We start from the raw sequence: 18,188 nt of genomic DNA on the forward strand, positions 1-18,188 counted from the left end.
GATGGATCAACCAGAGGCCCTTTAGCAGCAACCCATGAGGTTTTCGGATACTACTCAGGTTTCCAGTATGATCCATGAGCATTCAATTTCCTCTCAAAGACAATTCCTTCTTTCCTCGGGTTCCTGTTCAAAATCTGTTGTTTGAGCACATCGCAAAGGGTTTGGTGCCCTTTGAGACTTTTGTACATGCCTGTCACATACAATTCCTTCAGCCCTGCATTTTCATCAGTGACATTTGTGGTTTCCTCAAGTGAGGAATTTGATACCACATGAGCAGTTGAAGAATTTGTAGCAATAGAAGCATTTGATGATTCCGGTGAAGAATTAGCAGTTTCACGTTCGATGCATTTCAGACATGGAGGAATGAATTCAGCCTGAGCGGCACTGATCTATTGAGCGAGTAATGAATCATTTTCCATACGAAGATCATCATCAGAAATCCTCAGCTTCTCAAGATCAAGTTTCCTTTGAAGAAATTCATAGGAAAGTTTCTCATGATCAGCGAGGAGTGTGACATGACGATCTTGAAGATTATCAAATCTGGACTGAAGACTTTTCATATCTTAAGTGAGGATTTGGGTAAGATTCATTTCATCATTCAACGGATCATCGCTTCTGTCTAGCAGTTACTGAAGCTTTTCTAGGGCAGTTTGTTGTTTAGTAGCAATGATAGCAAGTTTACTGTAACTGGGTTTTTTATAATCATCATGTTCACAGTCACTTGAATCAGAGGAGGAAGTATCATTCGGTACCTTTGAACCTTTTGCCATGAAGCAATAGGTTGGAGCGAAGTCATCAGCATAGTCATTAGTGTGGATGGTGTTATCATTTTCTTCAAGGTTGAAGATTGACTTGCTGACGAATGTGGTTGCAAGTGCAAGATTAGCCTATCCATATTCCGAGTCTTAATCAGAACCCTCCTCTTCATCACATTCCTCGGATTTTGCCACAGAATCCATTTCTTTGCCAATAAGTGCCCGAGCTTTTCTGAAACTAGTCTTCTTGTGCGATGAGGACTTTGAGGATGAGGATTTTGAAGATTACTTCTTTTTCTTTGAGTCATCAGAACTTTCATCCTTGTATTTATTCTTCTTAGATTCCTTCACCCAACGAGGATAATCAGCAATGTAGTGACCCGATTTCTTGCATTTGTGTCAGGTTCTTTTCTTGTAGTCCTCAGATGAAGATTCTGATTTCCTCATATCTCTTCTTGAAGATTTACCAAACTGACCACGTGTTGTAAACTTTTGGAATTTCCTCATGAGTATTGCAGGCTCCTATCCAAATTCTTGAGGATCACCAATGCTGCCATCCGAGTCTTCTTCTTCGGATGAGGAAATTGCTTTGGCCTTCAGTGCACGAGGTCTAGAATAATTTGGTCCATATAGATCTCTATTTTCTTCTTGTTGGAATTTATGAGTATTGAGTCTTTCGAGTATATCAGCAGTATCAAGCATTTTGTAGTCTGGTCTTTCTTGAATCATCAGAACTAGAGTATCAAATGAAGAATCCAAAGATCTTAGCAGTTTCTTCACAACTTCATGGTTAGTAATGTCTCGAGCTCCCAGTGCTTGCAGTTCATTTGATATGTCAGTGAGGCGATCAAAGGAATCTTGGTAGCTTTCATTGTCAAGCCTCTTGAAGCGATTGAAGAGATTGCGAAGAACATCAACACGAGAATCACAATGGGTTGATACTCCTTCATTTACTTTGGACAGCCTTTCCCAGATTAGTTTTGCTGAGCCCAAAGCACTCACTCTGCCATACTGACCTTTGCTCAGATGGCCACAAATGATATTCTTCGTTTGAGAATCAAGTTGCTTGAATTTTTTCACATCAGCGGCAGAGACAGTAGAAGTGATGATAGGAACACCATGTTCCACAATATACCAGAGATCATTGTCAATAGCTTGTAGATGCATCTGCATCTTGGTCTTCCAGAAGGGAAAGTCATTTCCTTCGAAAGTAGGACATCCTGGAGTCACCTTGATCATGCCTGCAGTCGACATAACTAAAACTCCAGGTGGTTAAACCAAAATCACACAAAACAAGGAAGTACCTTTCTCTGATACCAATTGAAAGTGCGTTATATCGACTTGAGGGGGGGGGGTGAATAGGATATTTTTAGAATTTTTCACCATTGTGGAAATTCCTTTTGAGGAAATTCCTCACTGATGACTAACTTGCAGCGAAAATAGCAAAGGATCAGGGGTGCAAAGTATCACTACAACAGTTTTCAAGATGAGGAATATGAAAAACAGTTTACACAGTACGCACGCACAGAGAAAGCAGGTGAGGATTAACTCGTGTCAAGAATTTGAGGTTGAGGAATTTTAGAGAAAGTCTTCAGCAAATTCTTCAAACAGTGACAATGAAAATCTTCAACATACAATATTGAGGAATTGAAAGAGTTGAAATAGAGCCCGTATCACAGTGAAGACATTGGTTGATGACCCAGTTCCAACTGTTGTGATAGTTGTAAGTCTGGTTTGGAGCGGCTTGGTATTGAAACCAAAAGACACACAGTCCCGGGACACACAGTCCCTACCGTATTCTCCTTGAGCTAAGGACACACAGTCCTCACCCAAGACTCGTGGTAAGTCTTGAGGGCAGACTTCCAAACCCTCACAAACTTGGTCACCCGACGATCCATAATTGACTGCTGGATTGCTCTAGACCATGACGCCTAACCGTCTAGAGGATGCACAGTGCTCAAAGGTAAAAGGCTTTAGTCCCACACAGGAACAAATTCTCCAGTGATGCTCAATCACTTGGTTTTTGGTTTGTGGTTTGGTGTTTGGGGGTATTTCCTCACTGATGATTTACTCTCGAAGACTCTGAGGAATTTGGGTTGCTCTTATGACAAGTGTTAGTTTCTAACGGAGCAGCCAACTAGCTAATGGTTGTGGGGGCGGCTATTTATAGCCTGGGAGCATCCCAACATGATTTGACATTAATGCCCTTAAATAATATGACCGTTGTTGTGGATAAGATCAGTGATGTGGCGTGAAGTGCGGTAATGGTCGGGACCCTCAACTGTGTGAGTCCTCATGTCTCTCATATTCCTCACTTGAGGCTTTTGGTAGGATTAGGCTTGGGTTAAGCATCATGAGGAAATTCATTCCGAAGTGTTACCTCGACCCCTTTAACAGTACGGTGTTCCTATGACTCAAGAGTGAAGAAAATGAAACAGAAAGAATAAATCTTCACGCTTCAAAGTCTTTGGATTGATTTTCTTCAGGACACACCGAATTCCTCATCTTCCATATCTTCATGAGGAATATCAATTTCATCACAATTTCTTCGCGATCAAAGTCTTCAGCAGACGACCAATTTCTTCAGCTGAAGATATACATTTTAGGGGTCGATATTCATCGAATATTTCAAACTCCTCAGTGAATTATAGATCCTGTGTACACTCACGAACACATTAGATACTTAACCTATAAGTCTTCAAACCACCAAAATCACTAAGGGGCACTAGATGCACTTACAAAACTAATATTATTCAAGTGATGACACCGAAACAACGCATAAGAGAGACCTTACAAAACGCTCGAGAACCTTGAAAAGGGGTAGGTATGTGATACAGTAAGTAAACCTTCTCTAGAAATTCCATAAAAATATTTTCTGTCAGTTTTGGAATATACTAAAAATACAAAAGTAAAAACTAGCCGAGGGGACCCACGAGGGAGTCCCAAGGCAACAGGGCGTGACCACCCTCCTAGGCGTGCAGTGATGTCTTGGGAACAGATCGTGGGCCTCCCGGAGTCCGTTTTCTTCCTCGACATATACTCCCATGTGTTTTGACCACGACACCACAAGTTTCTTCTTGTTGAACCACAAATATAGGGGATCAATCATAGTCCTTTCGATAAGTAAGAGTGTCAAACCCAACGAGGAGCAAAAGGTTATGATAAGCAGTTTTCAGCAAGGTATTCTCTGCAAACGCTGTAAGTAATAGTGATAGATAGCTTTGTAGCAAGATAATTCGTAACAAGTGACAAGTAAAAACAGTATCAAGTTTACATCAAGATATCCCAATCCTTTTTGTAACAAAGGTTATGCGTGAAAGTACTCTTACATGAAGCAAAGCGCCCCCGAGGACACATGGGAATTTCCGTCTAGTCATGTTCATCATGTTGAGTTAATTCACGTTCGTTACTTTGATTATTTGATATGTGGGTGGAGCGATGCTAAGGTGATGTTCTTAGTTGAACAAGCAATCCACTTATGATTACCCCTCTTGCAAGCATCCGCAACTACGGAAGAACAAGTAAGATAAATATAACAATAGCATGAAACATGTAGATCCAAATCTGCCCCTTATAAAATGACGCATAAACTAGGCTTTAAGAATATGTCACCGTAGCAACCTATCGTATACTTATTACTCCACAATACCTTCCCTTAGTCCCATCATATGGTGAAGTATCGTGTAGTCGACTTTCACACGACACCACTAAGAGAAGCAACAATATACATATCAGCAAAATATGGAACGAATATGAACTTCACATGATTACTTATAACAAAACGTATGCCATGTCCCTGGGAACAAAGTAACTACTCACAAATAATCACCATGTTCAAGATAAAATATATTATAATTATAAATAAGGATCTGAACATATTATCTTCTACCAATTAAACTAACAAGCATCTACTACAAGATGGAATCAACACTACTAGCAACCCACATGTACTATTCTGAGACAAAGATTCAATAGAAGAGAGGAACTAGGGTTTGATATGAGATGGTGCTCATCAATATGTTCATGAAGATTGTTCCCCTCACGAAGGATGAAGCATTGCTGATGAGGATGGCTTCAATTTCCCCCTCCCGGAGGGAAGTTTACCCGATAGAATTGCTCTCCTGGAGAGCAAAAGGGCCTCCGCCCAGGATTCCGCCTCGAGACACCGGCGCTTTGCCCTAAAAGTATATTCTTATTATTTCTAGATCAAAACCCAACTTATAGCATAAGAGGGAGGTCAAAGCACCTCGAAGATGGCCCCAAGCCATCAAGGCACGCCTAGGGGTGGGCACGCCTTGTTGGCTTGGCGGCAACAGGTGGCCCCCTCTGGTATATTTTGCACCGTAAATTCATATATATTCCACAAAAATTCCCTGTGAAGTTTCAAGTCATTTGGAGTCGAGTGAATTTTCACCCTTTTCTTGATTTTTAGGTCTAGAATTCCAGTTTCCGTCAATTTCCCTTTTCGTGATGTACCTTGTAAATTTAGAGAGAAAAGGCATAAGAGTTGTATCATAAAGTGGAATAATTACCAACAATCATATAAATAATAAAATAAATCATGATGCAAAATGCAAGCTTAGAGCTCGCTTGTCCTCAAACGAAAGCCAAACTCGATAATGATGACCACATAATTTGAGAGAGAGGTTTGGATAAAAACAGAATACGAACATGAGAGCATCATAAATATTAACATAGCAGCAAGTTTTTCGTCATATGACTTCTCATAAATAAGTAACAATATATCCACAATTATTGAAGTATGAAGCATAAACTTTATTGACAATCAACAAACTATGTTCTTAGTCATTGAGACAACCACAATTCATCATATTTCAGAGAAAAGTCTATGTAAGAGCTTTCATTTTGGCAAGTTCACATACTCAACTATCATTTAGTCTTCTATGATTGATGACACTCGATGCATATTTTTGAAGCTAATGTTTCCATCCGACACATAGGAAGATAGGGGCACTATTGTCTTCGTGAGCCAACTTATTTTCCTCTAGGATAATGATGGGGTTGTACATTAGGGGTATGCCTACGGACGTGCTTCCCTAGGCCCACATAGGACCCCATACGGACATCAGTGTCCTTCAAACCACCGATGCAGTCTCGGCCTCACTCGGTATATCATATCGTCACTCGGCCTGTCTGGAGTCACTCAGATCGCCTTGTGTTAGTCGGATGCATCCTCGCACTCGGACCACAGCAAAGCGATGGTACCAAAGGGGCTGCAACGGCTAATGACTTAATCCATCACATGAAGTATAGTGAAGACCCACATTACCAGTAACGTCGCATGTAATAGCTACCATTTCTAATAACTCATTTATTTATTAGCATTAACTCACCTTGTAATGAAGCTCGACCGGTCATGCCATGCACTATATAAGCCACTCCCGGGCTCCAACTCAAGGGTTCAGCACCTTGTAATCTTTCATACCCCATAAGAAAACACCAGCCTCGGGGCTCGAGACGTAGGGCTGTTACCACTTCCGAGTGGGGCCTGAACTCATACATCTGAGTGTATACACTGCGCCTAGTTAGACTTCGCCCCTCCGTTCGTACCCCTAGGTACTATTGTCAAGATCATTACCACGACAGTTGGTGCCCACCATGGGGTTGCGCATCTAGCAAATCCAGCGCACTTGGAGGTTTTTTACATTTTCTGTCAACATGATGACACTCGGCGGAGAGATCCTCTTCGGTTCCCTCAGCTTCGCCGTCGATGACTCAGCACGGTTGCAGGATGCACCACTCGACACCGACGCCCTCCCTGCTCGAAGTACGTCACATTTCAGTGCAGTTGCGCATGAACTCCTAATCCGGCAACTGATTAGTGTCATATCACTCAGTGCCCCCACGCCCCGCTACAGTTCGGCGCAAGCGCTCCGGGCGCTCGCGGATGCAGTGATGGATCAAGCATGCCATGGCCAACCAGGCCATCTCTGGGAAGGTGGCTATGCTCAGCTCCAATGAGCCCACTGTCATCCTCTTTCCATCATCGAGTGAGGAGTCACTCGGCGACTCCGACTGTGAAAGTAGTAGGGGTGCCGCCGAGGTCTTGATGGCCCACACAAACAGGGGAGGCAACACTAGTTTCGCCGCGGAGATTTCTCCCGTGCGTGATGGTGGAGAGCATCGCCACAGCGTCAACACCCACCACATTCTGCAGTCGCTCACCAAGCAGCTCCAGGAGGAACTTCGCGGAGGAGCGATCAAGTTCTCCGCACCCCAATCACCGGGAACACCCCGGAGGAGATCGCACTGGAGAACGCATGACTAGCCAATCTGGCCGAACGCGAGTGGCTCGAGCGACTCCAGCGATCACTCAACACTTGGGCCGCGAGCGACGAGCCGCAGTCATCGGTAGTTGTTCCCAAACGACCGCCCGCGTCACATCAAGGTGTTACAGACACCTTTGTTGAACCTGGCCGCATCCACTCGAATCTCTCATTCCATTCAGACGAATGATAGTGCGACCGGAGAAGGCATTCGGCTAATGACTGCCATGCAGCAGAATTCCGCGGTGTCGCAGTCGCGGCATCGCATCGACGACAAGTGAGTCCATGCGAACACCATCCATTCGGCTCATAGCTCGCACGTATAGGGAAGACGCCAAGGGTCTCCTCCTCTTCCGAGAGGCCCCCACGAGGACTGGAGTCAGGGTCATCGAGTTGAAAGCAGGTCACCTCCCCCAAGGAGTGGCTCACTCGATCATCGACCCCATGATCGCGGGCCAAGCCCCAATCGGCGTCAGGGTAATGGGGACGATGAATATCGGCCCCCCTAGTTCAACGCTCAATCTATAATCCTGCAACGCGTGGTTGATTGGTCACGAGATGGCCGGGGATTGTTGATGATGAGTTGATGGATATACTTCTCGCCCCTCGTTGGTTACCCCAAGTGGAAGGTGGAGATGTAGTCAGTAGCAGATTTCCCATACACGGGGACTGTAAGGTTTATCGAACCAGGGGGACTCCTAGGCTCAACAAGTAGGTGTCTTCCACCCTATCCACCCTAGCGCTAGCAAAAGACGTGGACCTGCACACACAACAAAGAACTTTTCTCCCATTGAGTACAGAAAGGTTGTCAATTTCTCCGGCCTTGTAGTTTGCAAAGGATCAAAACACAAGCGGGAAAGTAATAGTGATTGCAACGAAAAAGTAAATGAAACCAGTAAATGGTGGAGGTGTAAACAATGATGGTGATATGGACCGGAGTCACATGATGTTCACTAGTGATGTCTCTCCCCCAAAAGATGATAAACAACTATGGTAGGGTAAACAAATCATAGTTGGTCAATTGATAGAATTATAATCGCATCGCAATGCTAATTATGGTACTTGGTAGTTAGAGGTTCAATAGTAATGGGCAGTACGCCAATACAAGTAGACCGTTTATTCATCAGCATCTACTTACTAATCATCCACCTTGAGATATATATCCAGAACATCTCTCGGGTATTAAGTTGCGAGCCCCACCCATAGTGTAAACTCAAAGCAACAGAGAACTCCATTAACGAACTATGCGTAAGGTAAACAATCCTTGCAACCATGGTCACAAGCACCGTTGTTTTCTCCTTGGTGATAACAACACATCCCCTAGTCTCATGTTTCTGTCACTCAAGCTAGACATCGAGGGTCATGAACCCACAATCATGCATAACATTCCCTCTTGGAGTTACAATCTACTACTCGGCCAAAGCAATAAATAGCAACAGAGAACATGCATGAATCACTAAGGAACATAATATAAAAGGATAATCAAATATATAACTCATAACAATCTGAACATAATCCCATAATCCATCGTATCCCAAAATACCGAGCATAGCAATAGCAAGAGAATTACATAGATGGCTTGATCATGTAGGGCAGCTCACAAGGACTAACCATTGAAGCACAAGATTGGAGAGAAGACATCACATAGCTACTGGTCATGGACTCATGTTCCAAGGAGAACTACTCAAGGCATGTCTGGGAAGCATCCATGGCGGTGGAGAAACTCCCAGAGGTCAATCCTCCCTCTGTCAGGGTGCCGAGAAGAGGTCTCCTGACGCTCCCAATCTCAGAAGTGCTGCGACGATGGAACGATGGAGAAATTCGCGATTCCCGAAGTTCTGGAAAGGTTTCCTGTCGGGACTCTAAATATAGGCCAAAGGAGGGCATCAGAGGCGGTGGGGCCCACCCAGGCGGCCTCCTGACGCGGCCTAGGGCCTGGCTGCGCCAGCAGGTCGCCTGGGCAGTCCCTGGCCCCCTCTGGCCCATCTTCGGTGATACAGAAGCTTCTGTTTCGCTGATTTTTTATATATTTTTCCTGGAATTTTTCGGGCTTCGGAAAATTGGGTAAAAGCCCGTGCAAAATAGACATCAGCAGACAGAAACTGGCACTGGGTTTACTGAGTTAGTAGGTTAGTACAAATATGTGTAAAATGATATAAAAGTGTAGCAAAACATATAACAATGTCATCGAAAAGATCATGGAACAAGCAGAAACTATAGATACGTTTGGGACGTATCAACATCCCCAAGCTTAATTTCTGCTCGTCCTCGAGTAGATAAATGAGAACACAATAATTTCTGTGGTGACATGGTAACACACATATAAGAACTTCAAAGTAAAGCAAGTGAGATATGCAATTCAAGTCAAGACAATAACAAGCAAGAGTCTATATCTAGTACTAAATTTAGCAAAGTAAGAACATAAAGGTGAAAGAGCTCTCGTTGTCCGTGACTCGAATGTCTCCAAATGGTGTTTGCGTGCAAGAAGTGGGAGATGGGTTGAGGTCATAAAATATTTTTTTAATTGAGAACTCAATCTACTAAAATTTCACACTTGGTCTCCTTCGAAATCTTATTTTGACTCATCCCGAGACCACTAGTGGGGCACAAGTCAAAATGATCCTCTCCCTTTCGATTTTGAGAACTCATGCAATGGATGAACGTAAGCAAGATATGTTGGCACTTAGGATGGCAAATAGAATAATGATGGGGAAGGAAGACAAAAAGGGTGTGAAAGGCTCACATCAGTGAGGACAACCATAGGAAAGAGAAAGCCAAATGATAGATATGATGTGAGGAGTAGGGATTGCCATGTAACGGATGCACATATGAGCTAAGGTAAGCTCTCCAATGGAACTAGTGGGGGTGCATACAACTTGTTTGCTCATGAAGACCTAGAGCTCATTTGAGGAGGCTCGTCATTGGAATATGCAAACCAAGTTCTATAGTGTAAGGGTCCTCACATAGTTATGCATGAATGATAATCTCTATGTAGTACCAATATAACAATGGAGTACGAGTGTGGATCTTTCAAAAGTAATAGTAGTGTTGCCCCCTTCTCTCTTTTTTTGTGGCCTCTTTGGATCTTTCTTTTTATCTCTCATTTGTCCTCTTTGGGATCTTTTGTTTGTCCTCTTTGGGATCTTTTCCTCTCTTAAGGGCAACACTCTATGTTTTTCATGAATAAAAAAAGATCATCACACTTTATAAGAAGTACTCAACATAAAGACACGTGAAAACTATCAATGATGTGTGCAAATGTATGCCTCTGTCAGTGTAGCAGGATATGCAATGATAGTGGCACGTCATGTAGCAATAATTGGAGCAAGGCCCAACTATCATGCAGCTCTACGATCAAGCAAAAGCATGTATGACATGAAGATCAAGTCATGAGATGGTGGATGTTGCATGGCAATGTATCTCGGAAAGGCTATGGAAATGCCTTAATAGGTAGGTATGGTGGCTGTTTTGAGGAAAGATATAATGAGGCTTATGTATGACAGAGCGTGTCATGTCATGGGTTTGGATGCACCGGCGGAGTTTGCACCAACTCTCAATGTGAGAAACGGCAATGCAGGGTACCGAAGAGGCTAGCAAAATATGCATGGTGGAAGTGCGAACAATCGAATACTCACAATAGTCCGAAGAACTCATACATTTATTATCGGTAACTCTCTATCTAGTTAGGAAATTCACAAAGACACAAGTACCCCTAGGAGGAGTGTTTGGGGGTTTGGTTATCCTTGCGCATCCTCGACTCATGGTAACGTGAGGTTACTCTATATATTCCAACCCTCCAGAGGTTAGCGATCAATTTAGTAGCTAGAGTTCTCAACTAATTTTTAGTTTTTGGAAAACATACGGATTTCCCAAAATACGACACCTATCACTAATAGGCTCAAGCTCTTGGCACCAATAGTCCAAACATTACTCAAATCAATACCTCAAAACTATTGCAGGTTACTACTATACTTAAATAGCAACTTAAATTACCTACTCATGCAAGACACACAACTCAATGCAACGAGCCAACTTGATAAACAAGATAAGCATGATAACTCAAGAGAGTTCCAAAAGCAACCTAAATAAAAGCTCTTAAAAAGATAAGCATGAAAACTAAGAGCTAAACATGACAGTAGCTACGAAAAGGTGAAGAACACACAAAAAAGATAAGCTTGAACACCTATGTTATGTTCTAGAGTGGAATGAAGCATGTGTGTCTCCCAAACAAGGTAGGCTAGGTTCCGACTTGTTATGAACAGCAAGCAAAAAAAATTAAAAATAAAATAGCGGGACGCTCTAAGCATAGCACATATAATATGAAGTGATAAAAATATAGCATGGAGATGGACGAACTGATGATTGTTGACAGAGAAGGGGATGCACGAGGGCATCCCCAAGCTTAGACACTTGAGTCTCCTTGAATATTACTTGGGATGCATGGGGGCATCCCCAAGCTTGAGCGCTTGTTGCCTCTTGAGCTTGTTTTGCTTTTTCCCTTGAAGAGGAAAGAGTGATGCAACACAGGAGTAGTAAGTATTTCCCTCAGTTTGAGAACCAAGGTATCAATCCAGTAGGATAATCGCGCCAAGTCCAGAGTACCTGCGCAAACACAAAAGAGCTTGCACCCAACGCTATAAAGGGGTTGTCAATCCCTTCAAGATTGATGGCAAAGTGAGATCTGAAGGCGGAAAGTGCAACGAAGTAAAATTGTAAGGCTGAAAATATGGTGTGAAGTAGACCCGGGGGCCATAGTGTTCACTAGAGGCTCATCTCAAAATAGCAAATAATACGGTGGGTGAACAAATTACTGTCGAGCAATTGATATAACCGCGCAAAGTCATGACGATATCTAAGGCAATGATCATACATATAGGCATCACGTCCGAGACAAGTAGACCGATACTTTCTGCATCTACTACTATTACTCCACACATCGACCGCTATCCAGCGTGCATCTAGTGTATTGAGTTCATGACGAACAGAGTAAAGCCTTAAGCAAGATGACATGATGTAGAGGGATAAACTCAAACCAATGATGAAAACCCCATCTTTTTACCCTTGATGGCAACAACATGATGCGTGCCTCGCTACCCCTTCTGTCCCAAACCAAGCACTTCTCCCATTGCAAGAATCATAGATCAAGTTGGCCAAACAAAACCCACAACTCGAAGAGAATTACAAGGATATGAAATCATGCATATAAGAGATCAGAAGAAACTCAAATAAGATCCATAGATAATATGATCATAAATCCACAATTCATCACATCTCGACAAACACACCGCAAAAGAAGATTACATCGTATAGATCTCCATGAAGATCATGGAGAACTTTTTATTGAAGATCCAAGAGAGAGAAGAAGCCATCTAGCTACTAGCTATGGACCCGAAGGTCTATGGTGAACTACTCATGCATCATCGGAGAGGTCATGGTGTTGATGAAGAAGCCCTCCGTATCCGAATCCCCCCTCCGGCAGGGCACCAGAACGTGCCCCAGATGAGATCTTGCGGAGACAGAAGCTTGCGGTGGAGGAAAACTATTTTCGTCGATCTCTCCCGCAGTTTTGTAATTTTTATGAATTTATAGGCGAAAAAGGTAGGGCAGATGAGCCATAGGGAGCCCACAAGCCTGCTAGGCGCGGGCCCCCCTGGCCGCGCCTAGGGGGCTTGTGGGGTCCCCTGGTGGCCCCTGCCTTGGTTCTCAAGTCTCGTGAGTATCTTCTGTTCCGGAAAAAATATTTTTGGAAGTTTTATTCCGTTTGGACACCTTTTAAAATCCTCCTCTGAAAAGGGTCAAAAACACGGAAAAAACAGGAACTGGCACTTGGCTCTGAGTTAATAAGTTAGTCCCAAAAAAGATATAAAAGGCATACAAAACATCCAAAGTTTGAAAAGATAATAGCTTGGAACCATCAAAAATTATAGATACGTTGGAGACGTATCAAGCATCCCCAAGCTTAACTCCTGCTCGTCCTCGAGTAGGGAAGTGATAAAGACTGAATTTTTGATGTGGAATGCTACCTAGCATAGTTCTCCTTTGTAACTTCTTTCATGTGACATGAATGTTCAGATCCGTAAGATTCAAAACAATAGTTTGCTATTGTCATGAAAACAATAATACTTCAAGCAAACTAGCAAGGTAATCATGAACTTTCGAAATAACAAGGCCAAAGAAAGTTATCCCTACAAAATCATATGGTCTGGCTATGCTCCATCATCCTCTCACAACCAATTTAAATCATGCACAACCCCGGTATTGGACAAGTAATTTTTTTCGCACTCTTACTTTCTCAAACCCTTTTCAACTATCATGCAATACATGAGCGTGAGCCATGGATATAGCACTATAGGTGGAATAGAGTGTGGTGGTGGTTGTGAGACAAAAAGGAGGAGATGGTCACATTGACTCGGCGTATCAAAGGGCTATGGAGATGCCCATTAATAGATATCAATGTGAATGAGTTGGGATTGCCATACAAAGGATGCACTAGAGCTATAAGTATGTGGAAGCTCAAAAGGAGAACTAATGGGTGTGCATCCAACTTGCTTGCTCACGAAGACCTAGGGAAATTTGAGGAAGCCCATCATTGGAATATACAAGCCAAGTTATAAAATAAAGATTCCCACTAGTATATGGTGGTGAAAAAACGAGAGGCTCTCAATCATGAAGAACATGGTGTTATTATGAAGCACAAGTGTGGAAAAGAGATAGTAGCATTGCCCCTTCTCTCTTTTTCTCTCTTCTCTTTTTTTTGGGTATCTTGGGGCTCTTTTTCTCTCTTTTTTTGTGTGGGCAACTTTGGACTCCTTTTGTTTTATTTCCTCACATGGGACAATGTTCTAATAATGATGATCATCACACTTTTATTTACTCACAACTCAAAGCTCAGAACGATGATGACTCTATAGGAAATGCCTCCGGTAGTGTACTGGGATGTGCAACGATCTAGCTTGGCGTATGACGTTGAAACATCTCGCTAGCTATCTTACGATCATGCAATAGCAATATGAGACCGACGGCACAAGTCATGAGACGGAACGGTGGGAGCTGCATGGCAATATATCTCCGAATGGCTATGAAAATGCCATAGTAGTTAGGTATGGTGGCTGTTTTGAGGATGGCATATGGTGGGTTTGTGCACCGGTGAAAATTGCGTGGTACTAGAGAGGCTAGCAATGGTGGAAGGTGAAAGTGCATCTATACCATGGACTTACATTAGTCATGAAGAACTCACATACTTGTTGCGAAAGTTTTTATTAGTAATCAAAACAAAGTGCTAAACGCATACTCCTAGGGGAAGGGTTGGTAGGTGTAAACCATCGCGCGATCCTGACCGCAACACAAAGGATGACAATCAATAGATTAATTATGCTCCGACTTCCTAACATAACTGTTCACCATACGTGCATGTTACGGGAATCACTAACTTCAATACAAGTATTTCTAGATTCACAACACCCTACTAACATGACTCTTAATATTACCAAATCCACGTCTCCAAACTAATTGAGAGGAATCAAACTTCTCTTTCTACTCAATGCACATGAAGATGGAAGTTTTTGTATCCTCTTTGGGTACCTATCACCTTTGGGACTGCTTTCATAGCACAAACCAACTACCAAGTCACGCACCGCCGTGCTCTAAAAGATCTAAGTGAAGCACTTAGAGCAAAAATATCTAGCTCAAAAGATATAAGTGAAGCACGATGACCATTCTAGCAAATTCACGATGAGTGCATGTCTCTCTCGAAAGTTGTGCAGCAAGGATGATTGTGACAAAACAAAAAGAAAAGACTCCTATGATACAAGACGCTCCAAGAAAAACACATATCATGTGGTGAATGAAAATATAGCTCCAAGTAGTGTTACCGTTGGATTGAAGACGAAAGACGATATGCCTTCCCGGGGCATCCCCAAGCTTAGGCTTTTTGGTGTCCTTGAATTTGACTTGGGATGCCTTGGGAAGCCCCAAGATTGAGATCTTTCCACTCTTTATCCCTTTGTCCATGAGAACATCACCCAAAACTTGAAAACTTGACAACACAAAACTTAAACAGAAACTTGTGATATCATTAGCACAAGAAAACAAACTACCACCTCTTTATGTACTGTAGCAAACTTGATTTCTATTTATCTTGGTGTTAGATTACTGTATTCTCACTTTTACATGGCTAGTATCCCCCGATACTATCCATAGTTTCATCAAAACAAGCAACCAAGTCAACAAAAACAGAATCTGTCAAAAACAGACCAGTCTGTAGCAATCTGTATACTTCGTATACTTATGGTACCTCAAAAATTCTGAAACATTACGACAGCCTGAGAAAAATTCATATCAACCAGCAGCAAAAGGAATCAACTCAAAATCCCGCTCTTAATAAAAATGAAAAGTAATCTCGTGAGCGAAAAGTTTCTGTCTTTTTCCAGCAGGATCAAACAACCATCACCAAGACTAGTCATAAAGGTTTTGCTTGGCTCAAACACAAAAAGAAACACAAAAGAGACAATCATAACATAAATATGATAGTGTGTACGCAAAAAAACATAAAAAAAAGATAAAGTCATTGGATTGCCTCCCAACAAGCGCTATTGTTTAACGCCCTTAGCTAGGCATAAGGCGATAGAATCACGTATCATCGTCTTTGGTGCTCAAACCATAAGTATCCCTCATCATGGATTCATAAGGCAATATTATTTTATTTCTAGGAAAATTCTCCATGCCCTTCTTTAAAGGAAATTGAAATCTAATATTCCCTTCCTTCATATCGATGATAGCACCGATAGTCCTTAGGAAAGGTCTACCAAGTATGATAGGGCATGTAGGATTGCAATCAATGTCAAGCACAATGAAATCCATGGGTACATAGTTCCTATTTGCAATAATAAGAAAATCATTGATCCTTCCCATGGGTTTCTTGACAGTAGAATCCGTAAGATGTAAATTAAGAGAACACTACTCAATCTCATTAAAACCCAGAACATCACATAAAGACTTTGGAATCGCGGAAACACTAGCGCCCAAATCACACAAAGCGTTGCATTCATATTTTTTGATTTTGAGTTTTATAGTAGGTTCCCACTCATCATGAAACTTTCTAAGGATATAAACTTCCAATTCAAGTTTCTCTTCAAGATATTTTATCATAGCATCGACGATATGATCGGCAAAGGCCTTGTTTTGGCTATAAGCGTGTGGAGAGTTTAGCATGGATTGGATCAAGGAAATGCATTCAATCAAGGAGCAACTATCATAATTGAATTCCTTGAAATCCAAAGTAGTAGTTTCATTACTACTCAAGGTTTGAATATCTTCTACTCCACTTTCAATGGTTTTAGCATCAAGATAGATGGACTCCGAATCATTGGGGCGTTTTTCAAGCAAAGTGGATTCATATCCAGCCCCATCATCATTAGGTTTGACACAAGAAAACAAAGATTCAATGGGAGTCACACCAAACACTTTAAGATCTTCGTGATTCTTATCACGAGAACACGCCCTTTTAAGCCATTCATGTCTAGCACGAATTTGGGCGGTTCTTTCTTTGCTATCACTCATGGAAACACGCATAGCTTTCAAAGTTTCATCCATATTGATCTTGGGAGGAGCACATCTAACTTTCAAAGCATCAATATCACTAGACATTCTACAACGCTCCTAGTCGTCAATTTTGAGTAGTTTTTGCTCTATGGACGCATTGAAAATCTTTTGCGAGTTGATAAACTCTTTGATATTACTCTCTAGATCAGAGGGTAATGTATTTTAATTTCCATGAGTATTTTTGTAGGAGTTGCCAAAGTTATTAGAGGGGTTACTAGGAAAAGGCCTAGGAACATAGTTTGCTCTAAAAGCATTGTTGTTGCCAAAATTATTCCTACCAACAAAATTAACGTCGAAGCTAGCGTTGTTACTCTCAATCAAGGAAGACAAGGGCATATCATTAGGATCTAAAGGAGCACTTCTACTAGCAACCAAATTAATTAACTCATCCATCTTAGCACTTAACGAGTTAATTCTTCTATAGCGTGTACCTTCTTACTAGTAGGTGACCTTTTAGTGTGCCACTAAGAGTAGTTCGTCATGATATTGTCTAGGAGTTTTGTGGCTTCTCCTAACGTGATTTCCATGAACGTTTCACCTGAGGTGGAGTCCAAGATATTTCTAGAAGCGCAATTCAAGCCAGCGTAGAAGATTTGTATAATCATCCAAAGACTCAATCCATGAGCTGGACAATTTCTAATCATCAATTTTATTCTCTCCCAAGATTATGCAACATGTTCATGGTCAAGTTGCTTAAAATTCATGATATCATTACGGAGAGAGATAATCTTAGCCGGCGGAAAATACTTGGATATATAAGCATCTTTGCACTTGTTCCAATTATCAATATATAAGCATCAAGTTTTTGCTCGATCTCGCAACGAGAACGGAAAAAGCTTCAATTTAATCACATCATTATCCACATCTTTCTTCTTTTGCATATCGCAAAGCTCAATGAAGGTATTAAGATGGGATGCGACATCTTCACTAGGAAGGCCGGAGAATTGCTCTTTCATAACTAGATTCAGCAAAGCAACATTGATTTCATATGATTCCGCACTAGCGTCGGGAGCAATCGGAGTACTAATAAAATAATAATTATTAGTATTCGAGAAGTCACAAAGTTTGGTGTTTTCTGTCATGGTGACCTCAGCAAGCAAACAAGCACACAAGCGAATAGAAAGCAAGCGAGAGAAAAGGATGAACGAAAAAGGCAAACGAAAAAAGGCAAATATTTTTGTAAATTTTTGTTTTTCAGAAGTGGGGGAGAGGAAAACGACAGGAAAAAAAGTAAATGCAAGAGATGAGTTTGCGACACTTACTTGGATGAGTTCTTGACTTGATCCTCCCCGGCAACGGCGCGAGAAATCCTTCTGCTGCCTCTTGAGCTTGCGTTGGTTTTTCCCTTGAAGAGGAAAGAGTGATGCAAGACAGGAGCAGTAAGTATTTCCCTCAGTTTGAGAACCAAGGTATCAATCCAGTAGGAGAATCGCGCCAAGTCGAGAGTACCTGCGCAAACACAAAAGAGCTTGCACCCAACGCTATAAAGGGGTTGTCAATCCCTTCAAGATTGATTGCAAAGTGAGATCTGAAGGCGGAAAGTGCA

Source organism: Hordeum vulgare, chromosome 5H (assembly GCF_904849725.1).
Source record: "Hordeum vulgare subsp. vulgare chromosome 5H, MorexV3_pseudomolecules_assembly, whole genome shotgun sequence".
Classification (NCBI taxonomy): domain Eukaryota; kingdom Viridiplantae; phylum Streptophyta; class Magnoliopsida; order Poales; family Poaceae; genus Hordeum; species Hordeum vulgare.